Raw genomic sequence first — 15,449 nt, 5'->3', positions numbered from 1 at the left:
AACTGAGAACGGCCCAAAGCCTTGGGATTCTGCAACCATGTGGGAGACCCAGAAGAAGTCTCTGGCTTCTGGCTTTGGATGGGCTCAGCTCCAGCTGTTGCACTCACTTGGGGAGTGAATCATCGGACGGAAGATCCTCCTCTCCTTCTCTCCTCCTCTCTGTATATCTGACTTTGTAATGAAAATAAATAAATCTTAAAAAAAAAAAAAAAGATACATCCACTGCAGAAGTAAAACCTGGGGGACAAGCATTTGGCTCAGCAATCCAGAAGCTACTTGGGATACTTGTATCTCTTACTGGAGACCTGGGTTCACATCCCATTCACTCCACTTCTATTCCAACTTCTTTATAATGCCTACCACAGGAGACAGTAGATGATGGCTCAAGGACTTAGGGCCCTGAAGCCCATGTGGGAAACTCAGACTGAGTCCCTGGTTGCTGGCTTTGTCCTACCCTAATTCTGCCTGTTGGGGCATTTGGGAAGTTAACCAGTAAAATAGCCCTCTCTGTCTCTGTCTCTCTCTGATTTCAAATGAATAAAATTAAGCAAAACAGCAAAAAATAATTATAGTTCTAAAAAGAAAAGTTTGGGGCTGGCACAGTGGTACAGCAAGTTAAGCTTCCACCTGCAGTGCCAGACTCACATTGGGCACTGGTTCAAATCCTAGCTGCTGCACTTCTGATACAGATCCCTGCTTATGGTCTGGGAAAGAAGCAGACGATGGCCTAAGTCCTTGGACCCATGCAACCATGTGGGAGACCTGGAGGAAGTTCCTGGTTCCTGGATTCAGACCAGCACAACTCTAACTGTTGTAGTCATTTTGTGGGGTAAACCAACAGAGGGAAGATTCTCTCTCTCTCTTCTCTTTCTTTCCTACTCTTTCTCAATTCTGCCTTTCCAATAAAAATAAATAAATCTTTAAAACAAAGTAAAATCTGAATTTGACTCTTATGGCACATTGTCCAGTCTTTTGAGAAGATCAAAGTTGTTAGTCCACTGTCCTTGCCTTCTTTTTCTCCTCTTGCAAACAAGGGTTTGTGTTGGAGGCCCACTGTCCTGGGCAAGCTTCTGGCGGCTTTGGGTTGGGTCCCAGAGCACCGCCAGGAATTTTTTTTAAAGGTTTATTTTATTTTTTTATTTCTTTTTTTTTTAAAAAGATTTATTCATTTTATTACATCCAGATATACAGAGAGGAGGAGAGACAGAGAGGAAGATCTTCCGTCCGATGATTCACTCCCCAAGTGAGCCGCAACAGGCCGGTACGCGCCGATCCGAAGCCGGGAACCTGGAACCTCTTCCAGGTCTCCCACGTGGGTGCAGTGTCCCAATGCATTGGGCCGTCCTCAACTGCTTTCCCAGGCCACAAGCAGGGAGCTGGATGGGAAGTGGAGCTGCCGGGATTAGAACCGGCGCCCATATGGGATCCCGGGGCTTTCAAGGCGAAGACTTTAGCCGCTAGGCCACGCCACCGGGCCCAAAGGTTTATTTTATTTTTATTACAAAGTCAAACATACAGAGAGGAGGAGAGATAGAGAGGAAGATCTTTCATCCAATGATTCACTCCCCAAGTGAGCGCAACGGCCGGTGCTGTGCCGATCCGAAGCCAGGAGCCAGGAACGTCTTCCAGGTCTCCCACACGGGTGCAGAGTCCCAAGGCTTTGGGCCGTCCTTGACTGCTTTCCTAGGCCACAAGCAGGGAGCTGGATGGGAAGTGGAACTGCCGGGATTAGAACCGGCGCCCATAGGGGATCCCGGCACATTCAAGGCAAGGACCTTAGCCACTAGGCCACGCCGCAGGGCCCGCATCTCCAGGAATTTTAAGATTGATTTACTTGTTTGTTTATCTGAAAGGCCGAGTCACAGTGAGAAAGAAAGACAGAGTGGTGTCTCTCTATCTCTCTCTCTTCCTCCATCCCTGCCTCTCTTCTTTCAGGAGACAACCCATTTCCTAGATCTCTCCCAGGAGATGCTTTCCCCTTCTTTTTTTCACATTCACTTATTAATTTCACAAATAAACTTCTCTGTCTGAAGAGATGGAGAGAGGGAGATCTTCTGTCTGCTGGTTCATTTTCCAAACAGCTGCAATGACCAGGACTGGACCTGGCTAAAGCTGGGAACCTAGAAGTTCATCCTGGTCTCTCACATGTAGCAGGGGCCCCAGCACTTGCACCATCCTCTGCTGTTCTCCCAGGCATGTTAGCAGCGAGCTGAAATGAAATGGAACAGCTAAAACTTGAACCAGCCCCATGTGGAAAGTCTGCATTGCAGGTGGTGGTCCTGATAGTCCCATTAGGAGATGTCTCTGGGACTATATCCGCTCCTGGGAAGAGAGATTGGCCATCCAGGCGTTGTTGGTCCATATGGTCTCTGGCCACCTGTAGGATGCAAGTGCATTCCTCAGAGGTTAATGAGGAGCTGAGGATGACATGGATGCCTGCTGTAAATATGAGATAACAGTGCAGGCTTACAATTAACTTACATTGCACAACACTGGCCCCTCCAGGACTGCTTCCTATCTGTTGTTACACTTGCCCCAGATGAGGAAGTACAGAAATCATGTAAGCCTGAGTGGCAAGAGGTCTGCAGATAGGGTCAGCTTCAAACTTTCCACTTGTATGTCTGCAGGGAGAGACAGCCCCAGCCCCAGCCTGGACCATGATGCTGCCCTCCACTGCTAGCCAGCAGATCTCCCCAGTAGCCCCCAGGTCAGGAGTGGGGTGTTATCCCACCTTGGAGGGCTGCTCACTCTGGCCTCCTGCACTGGAGGTACAGACAGCAGTGCTGGGCCCAGGATGCCACCCCAGGAACTCTGCAAAGTAGGCCGACTCCACACAACGCAAATTCTCCACACCTCCTCCAGGGGGCCCACAAGGGTTTACCTGGCACTGCAGGCTCTGCAGGTTCCCAATGGCACTGACTACAACAGACCTTGACATGGGTGAGCTCACAGGTGGGGCCCCTCCTCTCCCTTTCTGTGACAGATAGCCAAGCAGAAGACAAGGTGCTTGGGAGGCTGAGGTTAGAACCAGGCTGAACAAATCCTGGGTCTGACTGTTTGTTCTCTGCAGCCAGGAGTGAGGAGTCTGGACTGCGGGCCATCCAAGGCCAGCAAAACCACTTGGTATGGCCCTGCAGAGACAACCGCAAGCAGAACTTGGAATTCAATAAATCTAGAACAGCTGGTGTTTTAACTGATAATTTTATGTGGCTTGTGAATGAGGTTGGAAGGATCTAAATGGCCCTCTGCAGAAGCAAATAGCCCAGCCCCACATCCCTCCTTGGCCCTTACTTTTCTCTGGGCTGCTGTGCTTCCCACCCCTAGGTGGTTCCCACTCATTCTACATGGGCAGGCCAAGTGCTCCAGGCCCTGGAAACCACAGGCTCCTCTGCCTGAAGCTACCCACTTCCCAGTTCTCCCTTAATGACATGATACTATCTGGTCATTTCATGTTATTGCTGTTTTCTCTCATCAAAGCATATTCTTGGGGCCAGTGTTGTGGTACAGTGAGTTAAGCTGTCACTTTACAGTGCTGGCATCCCATATAGGCTCCAGTTTGAGTCCTGACTGCTCTACATCCAATCCAGCTCCCTACTAATGGCCTAGGAAAGCAGCGAGGGATGGTCCAAGTGCTTTGGGGCCTTGTATCCATGTGGGAGACCCAGAAGCAGCATCCGGCTTCCCCAGCTTCATCCAGGCCCAGTCCCAACCATTGTGGCCGTTTAGGGAGTGAAACAGAAGATGGAAAATCTCCGTCTCTCCCTCTCTCTATCTCTTTGTAACTTTTTCAAATAAATCTTAAAAAAAAAAAAAAAAAAGAATTACTGTGTTCTGTATTATAGAGAACTCAAGTATAAACCATAGAGAAAGAAAAACCTTATAGATATTTCTATTGGGGACAGCCACAATCAACCCTTTTAATATTTATATATACATATGTGTACTTAGAGAATGTATTTGGTGAATTTTTAAAAATGTTTGCAAGGCAGAGAGACAGACATAGGACAGAGACAGAGATCCCCCATCTACTGGTTTACTCCTCAGATGCCTGAAATATCCAGGCCAAAGCCAAGAACTAGGAATTCCTTTGAGGTTTCCCCGCTGAGGCTGGCAGGGACCCGAGCACTCAAACTGTCACCTACTGCCATTTCCCACCTGCCTTAGCACTAAACTGGATCAGAAGTAGAGTAAACAAGACGTGTGTGTGTGTTTGTGTGTGTGTAAAATGTGATTTACCAGAGCTATTTATTTCTTTATTTAATCTGTTTGAAAAGTGGAGTTACAGAAAGACAGACAGACATATTCCATCTGTTGGCTTGCTGGGCTGCTTTGAAGACAGGAGCCAGGTGTTTCCTCCCAGTTTCCCATGTGGGTGCAGGGTCCCAAGGCTTTGGGCCATCCTCTACTGCCTTCCCAGGCCACTGGCAGAGAACTGGATGGGAAGTGGAACAGTTGGGACACGAACTGGTTCCCATACGTGATGCTGGTGCTTGGAGGTAGATGAATAGCCAGTTGAGCCAATGTACTGGCCCCCAATTATGTAGATTAATGTTATTTCCCTAACCAGAATATCATTTCTCTGTGTCCTCACCCATCTTCTGTTACTGTAACAGAGCATCTGAGCTTGGGTAACGTACAGAGTATAAGTTTGTTCCATGGCCCTGGAGGCCGAGATGTCCTAGAGTATGGCACTGACCAGGACCTCGTGGTGCTTCAAACCATGGAGGAAGGCAGGAGGGTGAGTGGGTATGAGCACGAGGCCCAGCACAGGGTCAGTGGCACCTCGTGCTGTGGAACCCAGGCCACTCCTGCCCTGGGAGCGTCTGGCATGAACCCTGGCAGGTGGCAGAAGAACCATGAGTCCCACTGGGGCCAGCCTTCCCACTGGTGGGAAGTACTTGGACAGCCTAGAGCAGGGATAGGCTCCGACATGGCACAGAACATCCAGAACTACAGTGAGGTGGAAGTCACAGATAGCATGGTTTAGTGATATTTCTTTGTTGAAGGTCCAGGTGGCCCTTGGTCCAGAGCCTGGGTGAGGAGGGTATGGCTGAGACTGATTGGAAAGTGCCCCTCTCAGACTCTGAAAGTGCTCTCCTGTTTCCTCCCCATTGCGTCTTCTCCCAGCACGAGTCTACTTGGGTGCCAGGGGTCACTCCACTACTGGAACCAGCCCCATCTGCAGCCAGTGAGCCGAGCACATGTGAAAGAACATAGGTATGTGAACCTGAAAAAGCCCTGCCTGACCCCAAGGCTGCACCAAGGTCTTCTGCAGGCACCGCCAGCCCTCCTGACATGTTCCTGGTCTCTCCGATATGGGACTTTCCTGGGAGGCTGGGAGCAGTGGAGCCCAACTCAGTCACACCCCATCTGCCAGCCCAGATGCTAATATGTAGTACAGGTTCCATGAGTGCGCCAGGAATAAATGAACATGGCCAGGGGCCTCTGATGCTGGCCTGCTGTGTGAGTGTGCAGTTCCTGACTACTTCAGGCCAAGCAACCAATGCCAGGAGTAATACAGAAAGGTTTGAATTTGTCTTCATGCCAGTCCCACATCGGCTGTGGAACCTCAGGCAAGCCCCTTAACTTCTCTGGGCTTTGGCAAATGGGCCTGTCGGGGAGGAGAAACGCTTACCTCGCAGGCAAGTGCAAGCCCAGCCCCAAGCAAGCACAAGCTGGCGTGGACCCATGTGAGGCCAGGAGCAGGTCCCAGCCTCTGCTCCCTGGCTACTCAGCCAACCCCACCCTGTGAACTTGGTGCTGCTGAAGATGCTACAGACCAACCAAGGCTGAGGGTGGGGTGGTGCTGTGCACACTCCCTCTAAGTCTGCCCCAGCCCTTCCCACCACCCATGGCCTCCACCTGCCCGAGGCCCACAGCAGGTGCCCATGTTGCCCGTCTGGCACATCTTACATGCTTGCTTTGCAGACGGTGTTTTCTCAGGTGTGCTCCCCTTGGTTGTGAGCTCCTGGTGGGCCCTGGGTTTATGCTGAAGGCTAGGGGTCTGGCCAGAGGGTGACTGCTCAGGCAGGAGTGGGGCAAGATAACAGGGTCTTGAACTCCTGGAGGTGCAGAGGGAAACAGCAAAGCGCCTGGTTCCAGGAGACACAAGTATCCACCCAAGTGTGGGTGTCAAGCTCCTTGTTTGCTTCTACAACTTGGTGGGATTTCTTGCAGCCCCCACAGGGTTATGTTCTCTGGTTTATCTCAAAAGGGATTAGCTGGAGATTGACAGCCAGAAGCCACCAAGAGCTTCTCCCAGAGCCTCAGTTTTGCCAGCAGTGAAATGGGGAAGGGATAGCCGCCTGCCACCTTCTCCCCGGGGGCTCTTTGGTCACCGCACTTGAAAAGCCTGGGATGAAAGGCGAGCATGGGATGAAAGGCCCTGCGGCCACTGGCGCTTTCTCTGGAGTGTTTGAAGCCTTAGAGCTGCTGCTGGAGGAAGTGGTCAGCTGGCAGGTAGTTGCGAAGCCACCTAGAGGGTGCTGCCAGTGGGGAATTAGCATGCCAATCAGCCACACCTGGGGCGTGTGAGGGTGGCGGAGGAGGTAGCCAGAGGAAACCTGTTAAGGAAGAGAAGCTGTCATTTCCCTGAGGAGGAGGGGCTTGGCACCGTGTGCCCAGGAAGTGGGGCCCGGTGGCCAGAGGCCGGAAAGGCGGCCTCAGTCACCTGGACCAGGCCTTCCCATCTCTGGGCCTCCCCTTTCAGTGTCAAAGGAGACAGAAGCCCCGCAGAATCTCCTGGGGACATTGTGTTACAATCCTGATGCCAGGCTATATCCCAGATGGAATGAATGTGCATCTGGGGAGGAAACCCCAAGACCAGGAATTTTGCTTGTTTGTTTTGCTTTTTTAAAGACTTATTTTGAAATTTTTATTATTTTTAAAAGATTTATTTATTTATTTATTGGAAAGGCAGATATACAGAGATGAGGAGAGACAGAGAGGAAGATTCTCTGTCTGCTGATTCACTCCCCAAATGGCCACAATGGCCAGAGCTGAGCCAATCCAAAGCCAGGAACCAGAAGCTTCTTCCAGGTCTTCCACACAGGTGCAGGGTCCCAAAGCCTTAGGCTGTCCTCCACTGCTTTCCCAGGCCACAAGCAGGAGCTAGATGGGAAGCAGGGCTGCGGGAACATGAACTGGAACCCATACGGAATTCTGGCGTATTCAAGGCAAGGACTTTAGCCGCTAGGCTACTGCGCTGGGCCCAGGACCAGGAGTGTTTAAAGCACCCCCGTTGTTTCTGCTATGCAACATGCCTGGGGGACAGGGATGGAGAGATCTAGACTTCCATGATACCACAGCCACCACTCACTGTCTCACCACTTGAGTGGGCTCTGGGAGACTTCGGGGGCACTTTGGGGATGTGCTCCGCAGGCCTGAGTCTTAGGGAGCAGAACTCGGTGGTTATTTCTAGCCACTTTGTCAGTGGTACACTAGAAGGCGAAAGATGCCAGAACTAAAATAAATCCCATCTGTCTTTTTTGTCTTTGGGGGAACTTTTCTTATCAGGTTTTATACTCCCCTTTAACCTGAATGGTTGGAAAGCCCAAGGCAAGAGGCAGAGTGGCGAGGACTTCCCTACCAGCTCTCAAACTGTCAGCAGCTGGGCAGGGTGGGGGCAGGTGCTAAAGCTTGCATTTGGGCTCCCCTCCATCTGCCTGTCCAAGACTCCAGACTGGCATTTACTGTACCTGCCCGAAACAGACATGGATGGCAGCAGTTTTAGATGCTCACCAGTTCCTGGGAGGGTTCTAGACCCCAGCAGGCCTGGATCTCATGGCCTGTGTATGATGGAGAGGGGTCCGCCCATACCTCCCTGTGCCCTTTAGGCCCTGACAGCACCCTGGGGATTCCTTATTTCTTCTGAGGCCATAGCAAGGCCAGAGCTGCCCACCTCAGTGCTCTTCTGCCCCCTCCTGCCACTCAGGAGCCTCAAGGAATGGAGCCAGAGTCCCAGATGGGCTGAGCCTTATGGAGCCAGCTGGCCCTGTCCTCCAACACCACATGGAAGGCCAAACTGATACTCCCTGGCTCTGCCAGGGTCTGACTTCTGCTCAGCGTGTCCTCCTCCCTGGGAGTAGAGAATTCCCAGCCCTGGGAGGAGTAAATCATCTGCTGGTTCTCTCCTCAAGTCCTAGACACACCCTCTGTCTGGCTCAAGCTTCCTTGGAGAAATGACCTGGCCTCCCACTACTGGCTCGTTCACCTGCACCTGTGAGGCGTCCAGCTGAGCTGCACTGTCCAGGTTCCTGGGAACACAACAGAGAAGAAACCAGGAAATAGAGAAGATAGACCACAAGGAGGGTTGAGTATGTAGGAATGGAGTGTGGTGTGGTTATATAGTTTGCTAGAAGTTGTATGAAGTGGAAGTAGGAAGGGGATGTGCTGATCAGAAGAGGTAGGATGCTGCTTGGCATGCCTCATCCCATAGTGCAGTCCCTGGCATGGAGGCCTGAGCCAGCTTCCGGCTGACAACACACACTTTGGGAGGCAGTAGGTAATGGCTCAAATCTTTGCGTTTCTGCCACTCACCTGGGAGGCCTGTTAGGAGTTTTCACTTCATGGCTTTGACCTGGCCCAGTCCCAGCTATTGCAGGCAATGAATCAGCAGATTGGGGAGGAGTTTGAGTTACGGGGTGTGTGTGTGTGTGTGTGTGTTTCTTAAAAAAAAATAAAGAACTCCAGGATACCTTAGCAATTAAAACAAGAAAAAGTGGTACTTGAGGAAATAGGGAGGGGATTACAGTTGTGGGTTTTTTGTTTGTTTATTTTTTGAAAGATTTACAGAGAGATAGAGAGAAAGATCTTCCATCTGTTGGTTCACACCTCAAGTGGTCACAACAGAGCTGAGCTCATCCAAGGCTAGCAGCTTGAGTTTTTTCAGGGTCTCCCACATGGGCACAGGGTCCCAAGGCTTTGGGCCATCCTCGACTGCTTTCCCAGGCCACAAACAGGGAGCTGAATGGGAAGTGGAGCAGCTAGGGTACAAATTGGCTCCCACATGGGATGCTGACATATGCAAGGTGAGTACTTTAGCCACTATGCTACTGTGCTGGGCCCAGGATTACAGTTTTAAATAGGAGCTCAGGACTGGCTGAGCTCCCTGGGTATCTAGGAAAGTACCTGCGGGTGAGGCCGAAGGGAATGCAAAGGCCTCAGGTGGGGGTGTGCGGGGTGTGCCTGGCAGGTTTTTCCCTCACGTTAGGAAGCAGTGGGAGAAAGGCCAGAGGGAAAGGGCCCAGCACATTGGGATCCTGTGTTGTGCAGTGGCTTTTGCTACTGCTCAGAGACAGGGAGGAGGAGCCATGTTACTCCACACAGAGGAGTGCTTTGTGACAGGAGCTGGTGCCAGCTGGCCCTTGCTGGCTGTAGCTCTGTGCCGGTCCCGGGCACAGAACCACCCTGGTTTTGCCTGCTTTGACCTCACAGCGGCCATGTGGTAAGCACAGTCCCTCTCCCCTCCAACCATTTGTTTTCTTTCCTGAATGAGGTGAAATTTACATGGCACGAAACTCACCCTCTTACTGTATATCACGCAGGAACACATAGCACCCTTTCTGTGTGTGTGATCTCCGTCTCTCTGCTTCCAGGTTAGCTTCATGGTTGCTAAAGCAGCGCCTTCCCCCGTCACCACCCCCTGACTCCAACCCCTAGTCCCTGCCAACTGCCACCCTGCTCTCTAACCCTATGGACTTGCCACTTCTGGACAGTCCACAAAGACTCACTCAAGGTGTGACCTTCATGCCTGGCTCCTGTCACTGTGTAGTGTTTTCGAGGTTGGCCCAAGGTTATGACATTTATCAGAACTCCAGTCCTTTCATGGCTCAATGATATTCCAGAGTGTAGAGGAGAATCAAGATGGTGGAATAGGGTAAGGACATGTTTAAACAGATGGAAAAACATTTAATCAGGATGAAGCAGAGAGGATATATTTCCAGGAAATAGGAAAGGACAGAACAACAGCAGAGGGGTACCTGGAGACTGACAGACACAGGAAAGCAGCGGGCACAGCACTGTGGTGTTGCAGTGACTGATACTCCAGCACGGCGATCTGAACGCCACCAGCAGCCGAAATTCCACCAGCAACCAGGTGGGAAGGGACTTTGACTGGGAGCTTGAGAGGTGAACCCAGATAAAGAACTGTCCGTCCTGCTGGTCCGTTTCATTTGACCAGGAGCAGAGACAGAGCAGCAGATCTCAGATGGGCACTGCGAGAACAGGGTGGATTTCATAGCCCAGTCAGCCCCCTAGAGCTGAATTGGGCGCCATTTTGCATATAGAGGAAAGGGCAAGGAAAAGGACGGAGCATGCACTGAGCTGGGAGTGAGCTCATTTCTGACTCAGTGAGCTGCAACGACGTGGCATTCTATGGGTTCCACCCGGGGCAGGTCTGGGTAGCCCTCAGATCTGATGGCCAGCAGATCAAGAACTGTAGTGGTGGTACGTCAGGCGCCATTTTGTGCACTGTGGCAATAGCTTTAGGACTGCAGGGGACAACAGTGAACTGCGCATGTGCTGAGCTCGGGGAGAACTCGCTGAGGTCCATGGATTGCATTGGTCTCACAGGAAAATAATACCAACTGTGGCATCCTACGGGTCAAAATAGGTCTGTGTGGCACCCAGACCTAACGTCCAACAGGTTCCAACAAAATCAGCGCCACCAATAACCTAATTATATAGGTCACCTGGTGTCTCTCTAATCCTGGGACCTGCTCCAACCGGAAGTGGGAGAAAGGTTGCAGAGACAATGGTGCAGCCTCAGCATGGTATCACAGGAGGTGGTGAGTGGTGAGCCAAGAGCTCGGGCTGTGGAGACCATGGTGGAAATCTGACATAATAACCCAGACCTGGAACTCCCTGGAGGTAGTGGCACAAGTGGCTGCAAGCAAAAAGTTGTGTACCAACTGTAATAAGTAAAATTGCATTGTAGACCTGTGGGTGACACAGCTTAGAAATCTGCCCTAAGGAGAAGACTCTGCTAACCAGAAGTACAACGATCAAGAGCAAAAGAAGAGACAAAGGCATAATGAATATTACCGAAAACTCCCCTGCAAAGGAGCAAAACCCTATGCCAATCTCAGAGTTAACTGAGGAAGACATCGAGAAAATGGGGCACACAGAATTCATAAAACTCATTTTAAAGCTTCTGATCAACAATGAGAAGCACATACAAGAGTTCAAAGAATTTAAGGAAGCAATAAAGCAAATCAAGGCTGGTATATCAGAAATTAAGGACACAGTAGAGCAAATTAAAAGTACAGTGGAGAGTCTCCAAAATAGAGTGAAGCAAGCAGAAGAAAGAATCTCAGAATTGGAAGATATTTCCTGTCACAAAGGGGAAGCAAACAAAAAGCTAGAAGCAGAGCTGGATCAGGCCAAAAAAAGTATTCAAGAATTGAAAGACACTATTAAAAGGCCAAATATAAGAGTTATGGGAGTCCCAGAAGGTGCAGAAAAAGAAGCTGAGTTTGCAAATGTATTTAATGAAATAATAAAGGAAAATTTCCCTGATCTGGAGAAAGAATTGGAAAACAAGATCCAGGAGGGGCACAGAACTCCAAACAGGCTTGATCAAATGCGATCTTCACCACGACATATGATAATCAAGCTCTCTTCAACTGAACATAAGAGAAAGATCCTTAAATGTGCACGTGAAAAAAATCAATTGACATATAAAGGAATGCCAATTAAGCTCACAGGAGATCTCTCACAGGAAACTCTACAGGCAAGAAGAGAATGGAGTGACATATTCCAGATTCTAAAAGAAAAAAATTGTCGGTCTAGGATAACATATCCAGCAAAGCTTTCTTTTGTCTTTGAAAATGAAATAAAATTCTTACACAGAAAAGAAAAGCTAAAAGAATTTGACTCTTTCAAACCTGACCTACAAATGATACTTCAAGATGTTCTCTGGACAGAGAAGAGCAATAGCACCTACCAAAACCAAAGGCAAATGAGAAGAACATCCCAGTAAAATGACAACAGAAGACTAAACCAATGAACAACCCATTCCTAAAATGACAGGACCAACATACCACCCATGTATATTAAACTCTGAATGTAAATGGCTTAAGTTCAATCAAACGTCATAGATTAGTAGACTGGATTAAAAAACACAGCCCATCTGTTTATTGTCTGGAGGAGACACACTTCAACAAAGATTAGCGGAAACTATATCACATGGGTTTTGTTGCTTTCTGTTGGTTTCATCTCTTCAAAACACTTTCTTCTGATTAAATCATTCAGTGACTCGTAGAACATGCAGTGGCATCATTTTCTTCAAGAAGGTTCTTGATTTTCATTTCTTCAGCAACACATTAGTCATTTAATAGCATGTTATTTAACTTCTTGTTGTTGTTAATTTCTTTTTCTCCTGGTTGTCGATTTTGTTTTGTGGCTCTTCATTTAAGGGGATGTATAGTAGCTGTGTAATGGAGACTGTCATATCTAGTAACATGTCATTTAACTTCAGGGCATTGTAAATTTCTATTTTTCTTTCTATTGTTGATTTTGTATCATGACTTTTCATTTAAGGGGATGTACAGTAGTTGTGTAATGGAGACTGTCATATCTAGTAACATGTCATTTAACTTAAAATAAATAAATAAATAAATAAATAAATAAATAAATAAATAAAATGATATTCCAGAGTGTAGGTGGCGCTATGGATGTTACAAGTGACAATCCTGATGCTTTGGAGTCTGGATCAAAATAATGTACTCAAAACTCAGTCCTCCAGGCTACTACTTAGTGACCGCACCTGACTGACAGCACAGTCTGACCCCTTCACTACCATATCCCAACACCCCATCACTGCTCCTCATCCGTGTAGTGTGGGTATCCTACCAGCTGCATGTCTCAAACCCTTGCTGGAGACCACAAGTCAGTCAAACCTTAGCCGGGTGTCTCCCCTTTCTCCTAGGCCCATTTGTGAATTCTTTGGAGTAACCAGCACTAGCAAAGAATTCTGCCAATCAGTGCAGCAAGAACCTCCCACCTCCAACATTTGCCACTGGCCCCCAAGTGGTGTGGGGGCCTCCTGACCTATCTGTAGTGAGAATCCTGTTTGATCAGTTTAGCCCCCACTCCACTCCCCTAGTGTTATAGTCATTTTTCACCCATGATCCTTGCTCACTCAGCTGTCTGGCAGTAGAGTCCCATTTGCTTGTGCTGTATTCTAAGGTAAGCCCCATTCCCCTTCCTGCTGCAGGACCCCATGGTGGGGGTCACTGTTCTTATGGCAGTGGGCTCCTGAATTATATCTTCTTTGCTGTGTTTGTACTACTGTTACTGCTAACTTACTCCTTTCCTCTTACCCCTGCCCCTTCTGAGAGATGCTTGCTTGGGAGAGTTAATCATGCCTGTTTGCTATGCTTCCCATCGTCCCTCCCCCTCCCCCGACCAGGTCCCCAAGGGTGCAAACGGGCACCTTCCCTGAGTAGAAAGGAAATCTAGACCCCAAGAAAAAGAATTAGTGGCTATAACTGTGCTATCATGGCAAGAGGTACCCCAAGTTATCATGAAATGAAAAAAGCCAATTGCCAAACAGGACGCATACAAACACTACAATTTTGTATGTGGTTTTTGCATGTTGCAACTATACTGTATATGCTTGTGTTTATTGGCACCTGTATAGAAACATTCAGGGGAAAATTTCAGGGAAAGGTATGTTAGAAATCTACCTCTGGTAAGTGGGACTAGGAAGGCCATGCTTACCAGTTTCTGACAGTGCTGTGTGAATGTAATTTCACAATTAATTAAAAAGTAAGTCGGGCCTGGCATGATAGCCTAGTGCCTAAAGTCCTTATCTTGAACGCTCCAAGATCCCATATGGGTGCCAGTTCTACTCCCAGCGGCCCCGATTCCCATCCAGCTTCCTGTTTGTGGCCTGGGAAAGCAGTCGAGGACGGCCCAAAATCTTAGAACCCTACACCCACGTGGGAGACCTGCAAGAAGCTCCTGGTTCCTGACTTTGAATCAGCTCAGCTCCAACAACTGCAGCCACTTGGGGAGTAAATCAACAGAAGAAAGATCTTCTTCTCTGTATATCTGACTTTCCAATAAAAAGAAATAAATCTTAAAAAAAAAAAAAAAAAGTAAGTCGGGATGAACATTTGGTATAGCAGTTAAGTTTCTGCTCAGGCACAGCATCCATTGGTTTGACTAAGAGATGGGGCTGGAGACAAAGCCGACTCAGCTATTGCAACTACCAGTGTGTGCGTAGGCTGATGTGGGTGCAGAGCCAGACCCCATACTGGCAAACACACACAAGAGTCAGGTCTGGGATCACCTCAGAGGAGGTTTCTCTGGGTATCATCCTCCCCAACTGATTTGTTGGACTCAAAACTCCAACCATGGAGAAAACCACAGGCTCTGTGGTCTGACTGTGGAGTGCATGTGTCAGAACTGAGTCTCCTCAGTGGCTTAGATGGAGCAGTAGACAGCATATCCTGGTGCATAGGGAGGATATGGCAGTACATTGGGACCTACAGAGGACAGCTGGTACCATAGCAGAGGAAGGAGGGCAGAACAAATTGGACAACTAACCCAGCCAAGTGGGGATAGCAAATATCTGGGTGAATGGAGACACTAGGTGGACTGTGTCAGCCCAGGGACCTTGGAAGGATTTCCTCATCCTTGGATCAGCGAGAGTGATAGCATTTCAGAACTATTGAAACCATTTAAGCAAAAGAACCCTTGCAGCATGCTTCACATTAGGGACCCTGGGTTAATGTTGGGAGGCTGGGTGCAGCTTTTCCAGTTGTCTCCCCACTTCCCCCAGATACAGGAGGAGAAAAAAGTAAGTTTGTGGGCAGTGGTCTCACCCACTTTCCGTTAACCCTGGATCCTTCCCACCCTGATCAACTATGTAAACATCAACAAAAATAAAAAAATTTTGCAAAGATCCTCCTCAGCACAGATGTGTCCTGTATCATAGTACCAGGATTGGAGTCCTGGCCCTGCTCCCAGCTCCAACTTCCTGCCACTGTGTACCTTGGGAGGGAGCAGTGGTGGGGAGATTTTTGTTTGTCTTTGTTTTTCTACCTTTCATATAAATATGATAAAGGGATAAAGGCAAGTTTTAAAGATAATAGAAATGAATGAGAAATGGGGAATACTCCTTCATTGATGATTAGTGTAAGTCATGCACATTTGTATGATTACATTGATCCTATTGTAGCTAGAGGCTCTATTTCTACTTGATACGCATTAAAATGCATGAAATATTGAAATAGATTAAGTAGAATTATGTTAACATTAAGAACTGATACATAAAATTCTTAAGAATGGAAAATAAAAAGAAAATACTGTCCGATGCCATGCCCTGGGCAGTGACTGTTGGTTCCCTAAGGCTCATGGCTGCTCCATGCCCTAACACCACAGCTGCCAGCCCTGCTTCCCAGGTAACTTGAAAGCTGTTGTTTCTTTTTGAAAACAACAAC

The sequence above is a fragment of the Ochotona princeps genome, chromosome 10 (assembly GCF_030435755.1).
Source record: "Ochotona princeps isolate mOchPri1 chromosome 10, mOchPri1.hap1, whole genome shotgun sequence".
Classification (NCBI taxonomy): Eukaryota; Metazoa; Chordata; class Mammalia; order Lagomorpha; family Ochotonidae; genus Ochotona; species Ochotona princeps.
This window is presented reverse-complemented; position numbering follows the sequence as displayed.